Source organism: Pan troglodytes, chromosome 5 (genome assembly GCF_028858775.2).
Source record: "Pan troglodytes isolate AG18354 chromosome 5, NHGRI_mPanTro3-v2.0_pri, whole genome shotgun sequence".
Lineage (NCBI taxonomy): Eukaryota > Metazoa > Chordata > Mammalia > Primates > Hominidae > Pan > Pan troglodytes.
This window is the reverse complement of record NC_072403.2, coordinates 33,973,780-33,987,973: the sequence shown is the minus strand read 5'-3', so window position 1 is coordinate 33,987,973 and position 14,194 is coordinate 33,973,780. Positions and strand designations below refer to the sequence as shown.

At 38.5% G+C, this 14,194-nt stretch overlaps 1 non-coding gene and 1 pseudogene across 1 annotated transcript; both read right to left on the bottom strand.

Annotated features, from left to right (window-relative positions):
• Window positions 1-3,090: 3,090 nt before the first annotated feature.
• Window positions 3,091-3,300, bottom strand: LOC112209542 (small nucleolar RNA U3). Its single transcript, XR_002944387.2, has one exon. It is a non-coding gene; the product is annotated as a small nucleolar RNA U3 (small nucleolar RNA).
• Window positions 3,301-6,245: 2,945 nt separating this feature from the next.
• On the bottom strand, window positions 6,246-8,148 carry LOC101058201 (IQ calmodulin-binding motif-containing protein 1-like; annotated as a pseudogene).
• Between the last annotated feature and the right edge of the window lie 6,046 nt (window positions 8,149-14,194).

Below are 14,194 nucleotides of genomic sequence, written 5' to 3'. Positions count from 1 at the left end.
AAACCCAGAAGATGAGAGATGTGTTCTTGAAAGAAGTGGTACCTCAGATAAGAGCTTTATGATGAGAAGACTAGAAGCAAGAAAAAATGTGGCACATGGGAGAAATTTTAAAAACTCAGTACTATGCAGTGTGGTGAGGGAAGGACATTCACTCTGACTAGTTAAGGAATAGGGACCAGAATATGCATGATCTTGTAGCTCATGTTAAGGAGTTTTGTCATTATGAAAAACAAACAAACAAAAAAGAAGTACTGAGTTATTTAAAGTAGATACATGAATGAATTTGGAATTTAGAACCTAACTCTGGCTGCAGCAAATTAGAAGAGAGTGATACTGGAAAATGAGAGACAAACAGGAGATGGCTGCAGTAATCTAGGACAAAAGCAGTGGTGATCTGCTATGGTATGAGAGCTGTAATAAAGGCAAGTGTACAGATGAACAAGCCGGGCTAGAGGGAGAATTTGCAGCACTGGGAGATTTATCAGATAAGAGGCAGGAGAGTGGTGAGGCGGGGTCTGCAAGTTTGTGTCTGGCTGATTGCACAGATGTTTAATGAAGTAGATGCACAGAAGGAAAAGGAGCATATTTGGGTTGATAGAGGTAATGAATTTGGGAGTCAAGTGAGTACAGGGAGTCTACAGGACCTCTCATAAACAGGTCTACTAGGCAGAAGGACATCTGTATCCTTTCTCACTTTTCAAGACACGAATATTTAATTGCCACTGTGTGTGTGTTTGTGTGTGTGTGTGTGTGTGTGTAATTTGTGTATCTAGAAAGCAAAAGAAAACTTTAGAGAAATTTTAAATTTTTTAAAAAATTAAAATGATTAATCTATTTAGGCACAATAAGATCCATAGATTGTTATAAACGTTTAAGAAACAGTTCATTTTGCTAATTGGTTCAGTATTTTATGTTCCATTTGTTTAAGATTAGAGTCACTGGATACAAGGAAGTACATGAATTATCAATCTGCTTAAGAAGTTTAAGAGAGTCAATTTGTTATCAAAACTGAGACTGATATAAAGAAATGGTGACATCAGTTCATGTTTAGAGATAAGAATAATGACGTCCAATACAATCAAGGACTTTTCCAATATCAATATAAAAACCTCCTTCCGCTTTAGCTTGAAGTAATGAAATCTTAACCAGATAGAAATTTTATCCAGTGTGATGAATTAGGGTTATTACTGATGCATTTTTGCAAATGTCTGAAAGATTTTGTCTTTTTAATAAAGTTTTCTTAAGGCTATGGCGTTTTCAGCCAAAGGAAATATTTTGAAATAAATTGTATTCATACAATTTATATCAAAAACATGAATGTTCTACAAATAAGTTTTTAACAATAACTAAGCATGAGCCCAAAAATGAAAGCTGAAGAATTTTAGTATAGCTTTATGTTTCTGACATAATAATTCACAACTGATGAATATAATATATAGGATTGTTGAAGTTTGGATAGAAGTTCTGTGTGGGAATCCAGGACTCTGAACTTTGACAGTCTGCAATTTTATAAGAATGAGTTTTTAGTACTTTATTTGTCTACATGAATTCTACTTCTATTATTATCTGGCTTGTTTCTATTATCAACTATATTTAAAGTTATGTTTCAGTCTAGTATTTCCTTTCTTATGTAATTGTCTTCATTCCCCTCTTTTTTCCTAGATATTTCAAAGGAAGTATCTTCAAAGGAATACTTCAAAGAAAATATAGCCCTTATATTAAGTATAACTGTCAATCATATTTTTATGGTTAATAGATAATAAAAACAATTTATTGTTAGAAAATACAGATAAAGTTAAATAATTAAAATTGTACTTGCCTTTTCTTAAAGTATCCATGAGGAAATAGTGTCAGGACTTACTTCCGTTCTATTTCTTCATCTCTTAGTCTTCTTTTCTTACTTCTGAAGATTAGTTTTAGTATTAGGAGCTGGTCAGTGGTCTCTGTTCTTGAGAATATTTGCCCTTTTGTGACTTCACCTTGTAACTTGCTTCTGAACTTGCATAAATAATTCCTACAGGGAGGCCAGCCTGAAAGAGAGAGACCATTCACCAAACAAATGTGTAATTCACTACCACAATCCTGACTTCAGGACACTGTGACCCTCAACTTGTGTTAAGCTGAAACACAGTGGCAGGATTACTGTTAAATTGGTACATTTTCCATTTGTGAAGTCATCCTGAAGTTCTTGATAGTCTTCGGCATACCCCACAGTAGGAGTCTGAGAATCTGATCTCAGACTCCTAAAGAACTATTCTGAAGTAATAAGGACAATTTATACTTTAACATTTCACACAACATCTCAGATTGGAGAACTAAAAATGTTTTATTCTCTTCACTGAAGCTTTCGGGAATATATGCTCCATTGAAGCAATTAGACAAATTTGCTTTTCTGTCCAGAAAGGAAGACCAGTGGGACATGTCTAAGAAAACTTCTAACATCTGCATTTCCCTTAGACTTTGAGTACACCTGCAGGGATGGGGGCAGACTTGTTTCATTTCAGGTAAGATGCTTATCTCCATTAGCTCATCTTTGAGGCTGAGGAGATTTAGCCAGTCCTGAAACCATTCCAAAAGATTTCATTTTGGTTTAGGTACCAGAAGGTTTTTTGTTTTTTAAATTCTATGATGATTTCAAACTTACAGAAGAGTTGTAAGAGTAGTACAGATAATTTTATTTTCCCTGAATCATTTAGGAGCAGTTTGCTCTATCACACCCAAATACCTTAGTGTATTTCCTACAAACAAAAAGATTATCCTACTTAACCATACAACCGTTAAAATAATGAAACTTACATTTACATATTACTATCATCTAGATTACACAGTCCATTCAAGGTTTTTAAAAATTTTTATTAATCTTAGTTTAATTTTACTTATTTTTGTTTTTTATTGAGACGAGGTTTCACTATGTTGCCCAGGTTAGTCTTGAACTCCTGGGCTTAAGTGATTCTTCCGCCTCTGCCTCCCAAAGTGTTGGGATTATAGGCGTAAGCCACTGTGCCCGGCCTCCATTCAAGTTTTAACAATTGTCCCAGTAATTTTCGTTGTTGTTGTTGTTGTTTGTTTGTTTGTTTGTTTTAAACAGGAATCCCTCAGACTGGGTTCTCCCCCTCTTATTCTCCTAAAGGAAAAGAAGAATGATCATCAAAGGCAAATGGCAGTTGCTATGCAGCAACACCAAGAACTGGCTTCACGCTCCAGAGAAAATGCTGTGCCTCCTCCTGGTGGTTTCCGGTGCTCCACATGTTCAAAGAAATTACCCTGAAATGTAGAAATGATCCCTGAAAGTATAGTCTTCCAGTAATGTTTCTTTTAGCAAAAGGATCCAATCTAAGATGTCATGTGTTTTAGTTTTCTTCAATGTGGAAAAGTTCCTCACCCTTTGCTTGACTTCCATGACTTTGATATTTTGAAGAGTACATGGTAGTTATTTTATAAAATGATCCGAATTTCTCAATTTGAAATTATTCAATATTTCCTTATGATTAGATAGAGGTTACACATCTTTGGCAGAAATGTCACAGAAATAAGCCTGTGTCCTCTTTGCATTGTATGGGGAAGACACATGTCAGTTTGGCCCATTACAAATGATGTGAACTTTGATCACTTGGTTAAGGTTTTTCCACTGAAAAGTATTCTTCTTTCTCATTGTAATTAATAAGTATTTTATAGGACTGTGAGATGTAAGTATCCCATTCCTCATTAAACTTGCCACACTTGTTTTAGTGTGGCAGCCCATTGATGTTTCTTGGCTGAATTAATTATGATTTTCTAATTCTATCGTTCTTTCTATAGTTATTAATTGGCATTCTACTCCAAGGAAAAATCAGTCTTCCTTCCTTCCTTCCTTCCTTCCTTCTTTCTGAATATATACGGGTTATAGTATATTAATATCATGATTTATTTTGATGCTCAACTTTCCCAAATTTGTACAGTGGGAATTCCTTTAACCTGGCTTTTATGTCCACTTTAAAGAAACATTTCATTTGGAAAAATTTTATATTCACAGAAGAGATGCAATATAGAACAGAGACCTCTCATATACTCTTTACCCAGCTTTTCTAATGTCAACATTTTACATAACCATGGCTCTTTGTCCTTTTCACATGTCCCAGTCATTCTTTGAACACTTCCTTACTTTTTAGTACAAGATATTTCAGGGCAAACTTATACTTCCCTTTTCCCACCTCTGGATCAGCCATTTCTCCAAAGGTCTATAACCCATAGGGATCTGTAGCAATTGGACTCCATGTAGTTAAATCAAAATCCTTTTCCCAGTTTCCAGATATGAGCGAGGATCTAGAATAAGAGACCATGGAATGAAAGAAAGACCAGTTCCCACTGAAGAAGGACCTACAATACCACAGCATTCATATGAATCGAGACTTTGTTTGGTCTTTGGTAGCAGTTTTCCCAGTTCTTCCGTACTTGGCACTGTAGTAATTTACCAGAATAACTACATATTGGGGAAAGAGGAATTCTCATATTTTTCAGGATTTTTGGATATGGGGGTCAAGATAGCATTGATGCCAGGAGACACAAAATGACATCGTGGACCCCCTATTAGAGTGAAGCCACTAGGACAATTGATAAATGAAGTTCTGGGGTAAGTCCATCCCCAAAGGGGGACTATATTAGATTTATATTGCAGCTATAACAAATTATCTCAAACTTAGTGAACTAAAACTCTACAAATTTATTAGAGATCTGTAGGCCAAAATTCTAACATGGATTTCACTGAGCTGAAATCTAGGTGTTGGAGGCTGCATTCCCTTCTGGATACTCTAGTGAAGGATTTGTTTCCTTGCCTTTTCCATCTTCTGGAGGCTGTCTGCATTCTTTGGCTTATTGCCCCCTCTCCATCTTCAAAGCTAACAACATCTGGCTCCTTCTTTCTCGAGATACATCTTTCTGACTTTTCTTCTGTCATTGCGTCTCTCTCTGACCACAACTGGGAAAGATTCTTGACTTTCAAGAACTCATGTGATTATCTTAGATAAGCCCATTTGGACAATTAAGACATTTTCCTCATCTCAGACTCTATATCCCTAGTCACATCTGCAAAGTCCCCTTTGTCATAAAAGAAACCATATTCACAGGTTCTAGTGACATCTTTGGGGGCACATCTTTGGAAACCATTATGCTTATCATAGAGTTCAGTGTGTCCACGGATGCACCCAGTGATCATTTTCCCAGCCCCGGTGAGTATACTGGGATGAATTTACTTAGTAGCTGGTAAAACTTTCACATTGGTTCTTGACCTGTTGACTGGGGGACATTGTGGTATAAAAGGCTAAAAGGAAGCCGATTAAACTGCCCCTAATGTCTAGCCAAGATAGTACATCAGAATCAATACAACATCACAGGTGAAATGGCAGATGACTGTTACCCTTAAAGATTTTTAGGTAGAGGGATAGTTATTCTCATCGTATTCCCATTTCATTCAACAATCTGTCTCCTACAAAAATTAGATGGATTGTGATGGGAGATAATGGATTACTGCAAACTTCGCCAAATAGTAGCATCATTGCCACTGATGTGTGATACTATTTTTAATAAAACAGATCCACACAAACTCCTGTACTTACTATGCACTTATTGATCTTATTGAAAAGAATACTTCTTAAACCCCCATCAAAAAGAACAATCAGAAGCAGTTTGGCTTCACTTGGTATAAACAACAGTATACATTTACAATTTGTTTTAGGGCTATGTTAACTTTTTGGTCTTAAGCAATAGTAGAGTTTGACGAGAATTTGATCATCTGGAAATCCTGAAGAACACATCCTGTCACTATACTGATGACATTATATTAATTGGCCTCATGCACAGGAAGTGGCAACTATTCTAGATGCCCTTTAGAACATATGTACTGTAACATGTGGGAGATAAATTCCACAAGATACAGAGTTCTATCACATCAATAACTTTTTTTATATAGTCCTCATAGTTTAATAGAAAGAATGCATTTTTATATGTAGTTCCTTTTAGAAATAACAAAATAGAAAATGAATTTAACCATTGTTTTATAGAAAACAGGGAAATGTCCTTCAACTGAGCATTTCTTTTCCTCATATTAATAAAGTCTGCATCCACCTCCTACATTAATAGGAAATAGGAATTTCAGATAATAGATGTGAAAAACTGAAATAATCCTGACAAATTTTTTCAAATCAATTGTTGAAAATATTTATTTAGAAAAAAATCTTTAGTTGGAAAACAGCAGAAACAAAAGAAAACTCACACTTCATGTAAACAACAGAACACTATGCTAAGTTTAGTTCTACAATAAAAGCCACACAAATCTGTGTGTGTGGCCAATGACAAGGATACAGAGAAAAGAAAAAGAAAATTTAGAGACAGGTAGAGTATAACTCTTTGCTTACTGCAAATCTTGTCTGGAGGAGAACCTCTGGAAAATAATAAGTTGGGATGGCCCTAGTCTACCAGCATGCCAGAGGCAGAACCAATATAATCTCCTAAAATATGAGATTTGTGTCAATTCTTAGGGTAACTCACTAAGGTGGTTTGGTTACACCAATGAATAAAGTTTCTAATTCCACCCTAAGCTCATCCTTTGGAACATCAATCTCATCTCCAGATTCTTCCCCAAGCTTCTTCAACCGGCGTGGGTTGTATATGCTTCAGGGTGGTGAGATGGGCCTGCTTGGCCTGCTTGGCCTGCTTGGCTGCCACAGGCCTGGATCTTAGGAAGAGCTCAGGTTCTTTCCCTTCTGCTTCCTTCAGACTTGGTGCCTTCATTAGCTGTTCAACGTTAGTGCTGATCTGTACCATCAGAGCTTCTCTGTGTTGCTGGGCTCACTCTTCCAGGGCCCTGCCCATAAAGTAGTGTTGCAGTCGTTCTTAAGCTCGGGCATGAGGCTCCCTACTGACCACATCTGACATTGGAGAGCCCGAATGTCTTCTGACATAGTCATCTGCTTGTTGCTTCAGTTCAGCTCAGCATGCATCAGTGAGTCATTGGAGTCCTCACCAAGGAACAAATAGTTTCTGTTTCTTACGGCACTTTGCTAGGAATTTAAACACTGCTCTTTGAAGTATGACAGCTGCTTTATATTCTGTGAGAGACTGCCTCTGTTGGCAAAAATTTTTCCTTTCCCTGTACCCTCTCCAATGTTTCTGGATAATCAGTGCTGATTTCTCTTCCATTTCCCTATTGTGTTTCTCCACTTGACCTGGATGAACTACTTTGAGCATACTCAGCCACAATTCTTGGGAAAGTCTCATGGCTCTCTGTCTTTGAAGTTGCAATCGCAATCTGAGGTCCTCTTCTTCCTTCTTCCTATTTATCTCCAGCAACATCTTTGTTCGTTTAGATCTGAAACTCCTCTGCAAAGCAATCACAGCAGATGGAAGCTTCTTTAATCTCTTTCTTGTCTGAAAACCCTTCCAATAGGCTTGAATCAAGCATGCTGCTTGATGTAGTTTCTGGTTTTCTACTTCCTGATAGACCGTTGGGCTTAAAAGGCCAATGAGCTGTCTAAGTTCTTGACTGAATTCTGTCCCAGTTTCCTGTTTACTTAGTAGACTTCTGAGTCCTTTGTAGCAGGCACTTTGTCTCAGTAAAATCAAAATTTCCTGATAGGATTCAGCCATCAACAGTAGGAGTTTTGCAGCAGTACTTCTTATGACTGGACTAGGAGTTGAAAAAAGCTTGAAAATAACTTCATCTAAAATTGAATGCAGGGCTTTTCCTCCTGTTCTGAGTAAATCACCACTGTTGCTCTATAGTATATTCTGTAGCATCATCATGAGTGCTGATCCTATTTGGACATTGCAGTAAGTGTAAGAAATGATCACTTTGTAGTACATTCTGAATAAGTTCAACATGGCCTCCCAAAAGCCAGAAGAGCCAATCAGTCACAATTTTTAGTAACTCATCTTTTTCTTCAGCCTTAGCTGCATTGATAAAACACGTTTGCCATTGTCTCCCCAAAACTAGAAAATTTTCTGCAGCTGATGGAAGTAATTCATTGGAAAGTTCCTCTGCATCTTCTCCTGGCTCCAAGCCTGCACAGCAATGGCTTTTAACTTCAACAGTATAACAGGGACATTCCACTCAGGGCTTTTTGCAACTTCAGCAGCTAGAGATAAGATCCTTGGGTCTGCACCTGTTGGCTTCATTTCTCGTATTACCTGTTGCTGGGCCACCAGCTCGGTGCTTTGGGAATCATGTCTCCCTCGCGGCACCTTTTACTGCCTCCATGGATCATTCATCCTCACTTCACATTCTTCCACTAAAGAACCTGGCTCCCATGCCACACCACAGCGCCACGGTCTTCCCGGGGCAGCATGCCACATCAATAACATTTTTAAGAGTCCAGTGGTCTGGGGCAAATAGGTGGTCCAGATTCCTATGTCATTTACTTTTCATTCACCAATGCCTCTCTGTCAGCTTACACCAATAAACTTACGGGAGATTCGCTAGGACCACCTGAAATAGGAAGAAAAACACTGGCATGGTTAACAGATGAGTAAGCTTGCTATGTTGGTGAGAGCCAAAAATGGAATGGTGCTGATATATATCCCCACTCAGGGGCATCCCAGAAAGACAGTGAGAAGAAATACTCTCAGAAGGCAGACTTTCAGTCAGCCCTTCTAGTCAACCCCTTTAGGTATATAGTAAGTATATACATATGATCCTGGGCAGTGGTAAATGGGTTTGGCTGGTTTATCGTGGGCCTGGAAGGAGCAAGATTGAAAGTTTGAGGACCATGTTCACAGCTTAAAGTGAGAAAAAAAATCATAGGACAGATATTTCTCACCAAAAAAATACTTCACATAAATATAGACAGATTTGACATCTATCTTTTACCTCCTCTCTGTACATAAGTACATACACACTTGGCATATAATTTAAAAAGATTTAAAAGGATATAAAGTGAACAAGTAGATACCAAAAAGCATTCTATTAAATTTAACATTCACTAATGATTAGTACTATGAGTATAAGGTCTTTGAGGTAGGAACATACTCAGAGGCAAGGTACAAGAAAACCCATGTAGAGTGACTTAAACAATTAGATGTTTGTCTCATGTGCAAAGAAGTAGTCCAGGTTGAGGGGTCAACAATGTTATCTCTGGCCAGGCATGGTGGCTCACCCCTGTGATCTCAGAACTTTGGGAGGCCAAGGTGGGTGGATCACTTGAGGTCAGGAGTTCGAGACCAGCCTGACCAACATGGTGAAACCCCATCTCTACAAAAAATACAAAAATTAGCCCAGCACGGTGGCATGTGCCTGTAATCCCAGCTACCTGGGAGGCTGAAGCAGGAGAATCACTTGAACTTGGGAGGCAGGGGTTGCAGTGAGCTGAGATCGTGCCACTGCACTCCAGCCTGAGCAACAGAGTGAGACTCTGTCTTACAAAAACAAACAAACAAAAAAACCAATGTTACCACAGAACCCAAACTTTGTCTACATTTCTGCCCCTTTATCTGTGGATCATGCTTTAATCCTCAGGTGTGTCTCTTGTTTTTCAATAACGTTTCAATAAGCTGGCTAATACTTCAGTCTCATGTGTGCTTCGCAGGTATGAAAAAAGATAAGCGAAGAAGAAATCAGTAAGAAATACTTGAGATAATAAAAACATGACTTAAAAATGTTATGATGATGTATCTAAAGAATCCTAAAAGTTTATCAAGCAAACTATTAGAACTAATGAGCATTTGCTAAAGTAAAATCAACACACAAAATAAGTAACAAACATTTTTGTTGCTGTATACCAGATATGGTGAATTCTTATAATTTTATGTTGTCTTGACATCCATTCTAAATATAGGTTTAACTTTCTCATACCAAAAGCAGGGCTTAATCAATCTTGCACATTTTTCAGTTCTCCATCTCCTCCTAGTTCTTCAATGTGGCTGATCCAGAAATCTGTCATATATAATCACATCCTGGTGACCACCTCTGTATTGGATAGCAAGATTCAACCAACTTGACTTGACCCACTGATCACCACCCACGCCCCACATGGACTACTCAGACTTTCTGCATTGACCAATTCTCATTTACCTCTTGATGGAGCTCATGTGTGCTTGCTCCAAACCCACCAATTAGAACTCCCCACAAGAAATCTGTTAGGGTAATACTCTGGACCCCATTGAAGTCTTCAGCCCACAGATTTCTCACTCTCTCTTGCTTCTCACCTACTGGATGGCCCGCTTTCTGTTGGTCCTGTGAGGCATGCTGCCCTTTCCTCTCTGGGATCTGTAAGTAATAAAATGCTTCTTTTGTTTTATATGTTTTGTTGAGTTGCCTTTGCTGTGTCTTACCTGACCAACACACCTGAACTTAACTTCTTACTCAGCCAGAGCTCTCCTAGAGAGAGGGTCTCTTGGTTGAAATAAACTGGACACAGGTTAGATAAGAGCCATAGAGTCTCTGCCAGTATAAACAAGTGTCCTGTAAGAGGGACACGTGGTCATGGGTCAAATACATAGGCATTAGGCTGTCCACCAGAATAAAGAAGTATCCCATGAAAGGCACATTGTAAACATCTATGACCAAACTCCCTGGATCTCTGTCAGGGCAGAGCTAGAGTTTATAGCCACTCTCTTGAGAGAGACCTCAGGACTAAAATAGAAAGAAAAAAATACAACAGAAATAACGATTAGAAACTGAAAAAGGAAGTTCTATTAAGAAAAGTAAAAGTAATACAGAAAAATATCAACTTTAGCAAAGGCCTGAGTACTACAGAAATATATTCTTGGAAGAAAAGTTTCAGAGTTTAATTTCTTTCAAATGAATTTCTAAATTTATTTCCATCCCAATAAAACATCACCATAGGATTTTAAAATAAGCTCGACAAGCTAATTTTAAACTATAAATGGAAAATTAAATAAAAAATCATTGTAGGACATTTCAGCTGGGTGCGGTGGTTCACTTCTGTGATCCCAGCACTTTGGGAGGGCAAGGCAGGCAGATCACTTGAGGCCAGGAGTTCAATATCAGCCTGGCCAACATGGCAAAAACCCATCTCTACTAAAAATACAAAAAATTAGCTGGGTGTGGTGGTGCATGTCTGTAATCCCAGCTACTCAGGAGGCTGAGGCATGAGAATTACTTGAACTCACCCCAGGAGGCAGAGGTTGCAGTGAGTCAAGATCAGGCCACTCCACTCCAGCCTGGGCAACACAGCAAGACTGTCTCAAAAGAAAAAAGTAATTATTATAGGACACTTTAATAAACTCAAAAACCTTTTAATAATCTTTTAAATGTTAAATAGTTTTAAATTTATAGAAAAATTGTAAAAGTGGTACCAAGAGTTCCCGTATTGCCCACATCCAGTTTCTCCTATTATTAACATCCTACATCATTATGGTACAGTTAGCATAATTAACAAACCAATACAAGTAATTATTATAAACTAAAGTCTGTATTTTATTCACATTTCCTTAGTCTTTAGCTAACGTCCTTTTTCAGTCTCAGGAGGCTGAGGCAGGAGAATCACTTGAACCCAGGATGCAGAGGTTGCAGTGAGCTGAGGTCATGCCACTGCACTCTGGCCTGGGCAACAAGAGCAAAACTCTATCTCAGAAAAAAAAAAAAGTGCTTTTTCTGCATCTATTGAGACAGTCATAGAGTTTTTTCTTTGCATTTGTTCATATGGCAAATTGCACTGACTTTTGAATGTTGAAACCACTTTACATTCTTGGGGTAAATCAAACTTGGTTGTGACATATCTTTTTATATATTGCTGAATTCAATTTGCTAATATTTTCTTTTCTTTTCTTTACTCTTTTTTCTTTTCTTGAGACGGAGTCTCGCTCTGTCACTCAGGCTGGAGTGCAATGGAGCGATCTCAGCTCACTGCAACCTCCGCCTCCCAGGTTCAAGCAATTCTCTTGTCTCAGCCTCCTGAGTAGCTGGGACTACAGCTACTGGGTGTGTATGCCACCACACCCAGCTAATTTTTGTATTTTTAGTAGAGACGGGGTTTCACCATGTTGGCCAGGATGGTCTCAATCTCTTGACCTCGTGATCCGCCCACCTCGTCCTCCCAAAGTGCTGGGATTACAGGCCTGAGCCACTGCTAATATTTTCTTGAAAATTTTTACATCTGTGTTCATAAGAATATTGGTCTGTACTTTCCTTTACGCCCTTGTCTCACTTTGTATTAGGGTAATCCTGACTTCATAAAACAAGTTTGGAAGTCTTTCTTTTATTTTCTGGGAAAGATTGTGTAGAATAGGTATTATCTCTTTCTTAAATGTTTGATGGAATGTGCCAGTGAAACCATCTGGCTCAGAGTTTTATTTTTTGGTTTGGAAGTTTTAAAAACACAAACTCAATTTCTTTATAAATATGAGTACTAACGCTTTTTATTTTTTCTTGATTGACCTTTGGTCATTTGTTTCTTTAAAGTGATTGGTCCGTTTCATTTAAGCTGCCAAATTTATGGTTGTACTGAGTTGCATAGTATTTCCTAAAATTTTATGTTCACTTAGAACCTTCAAATGAACTTACTTGAAAACAGAGTATTTGCAGATGTAATTAGTTAAGTTAAAATGAGTTTGTATTGGATTAAGGTGAGCCCTAATAAAAAAAAACAAAACTGGTGCCCATATAAGAAGAGAAAACAGAGACAAAGACACAAACGGATGGAGAATGTTGTGTAAACATGGAGGCAGAGATCGATAGCAGTGCACCACTACAAGCCAAGGAATGCCAAGAATTGCTAGCAACTGTTAGTACCTTGAAGAGGCGAGGAAGGATTCTTCCCTATAGCTAGGAGGGAGCCTGGCCCTGCTGAAACCTTGACTTTAGACTTTTTGTCTCCAGATCTGTGAGAGAATATATTTATCCTGTTTTAAACTACCCAGTGATAATTTGTTAGTAGGAAACCAATACAATGGACATACAGGCATTCATAGCATTCCCTTATTATATTTTTTATATTTGCAATGTTTATGAGGTGAGGAGAGTTGCATTCACCAATGCTTTAAGGGTGACAGTGTTTGGCCCTCTCCCACAATTTAAGGCTCATTTATTCTGTATGAGAGTTGAGAAGGGACCATGTGGAGTTTCTTCCTTCTACAGCAGCTTGTCTTCCTGTCTCTGAACTGTCCCAATCTTTATTATGAGCCTGATGGAGTTTGTGGAGAAAATGTCTGTTAGAGCATAACCAGCAAAAGGGTCTGGCTGCTTGCCACTTGCAGAAACAAGCCAAAATAACGAAATATGATAAAGAAGAAGCAAGACTTTATTATCTGTGCCAGCAAGGGGAACAACAGGAAAAAAATTCTACTCTTTGATTTTTGGAGGGATCGCAGGGGATTTTAAAGAAAGGGTTTGGAATGCAGAAGACACAGGGGGCTAGTGTAACTACTCAGTGGGTTCACCATGCCCACTGCCTAGACAGAGCCGATTTATCAAGACAGGGGAACTGCAATACAAAAAGAGTAATTCATTTGGAGCCAGCTGTGCGGAAGACCGTTGTTTTATTGTTACTCAAATCAGTCTCCCTGACTGATTTGAGCAGAGTTTTTAAGGATAATTTGGTGGGTAGGGGAGGCCAGTGAGTCAAGAGTGCTGATTGGTTGGGTCCGAGATGAAATCATAGGTAATTGAAGTTGTCCTCTTGCACTGAGTCAGTTCCTGGGTGGGGGCCACAAGATCACGTGAGCCAGTTTATCCATCTGGGTGGTGCCAGCTGATCCATCAACTGCAGGGTCTGTAAAATATCTCAAGCACTGATCTTAGGAGCAGTTTAGGGAGGGTTAGAATCTTGTAGTCTCCAGCTGCATGACTCTAAACCATATTTCTAATCTTGTGGCTAATTTGTTAGTCCTACAAAGTCAGTTTAGTCCCCAGGCAAGAAGGAGGTTTGTTTTGTGAAAAGGCTGTTATTGTCTCTGTGTTAAACTATAAACTAAGTTCCTCCCAGTTAGTTCAGCCTATGCCCAGGAATAAACAAGAACAGCTTGGAGGTTAGAAGCAAGATAGAGTTAGTTAGGCCAGATCTCTTTCACTGTCTGTTACAATTTTGCAGTGGCGGTTTCACTAGGAGGTGCCCCATGACATGACTTGCTCTGACGGCTTATCTTGAATTATTGTTCCATCTGGTGAAGGGGCTGGTACCATCGTGGATTCTATTTATAACTGGCAGGTTATAACTTAATTGCAGTTAGTCTTGTAGTCAATCTTCAGCCAGGAGTGAATTCTGGC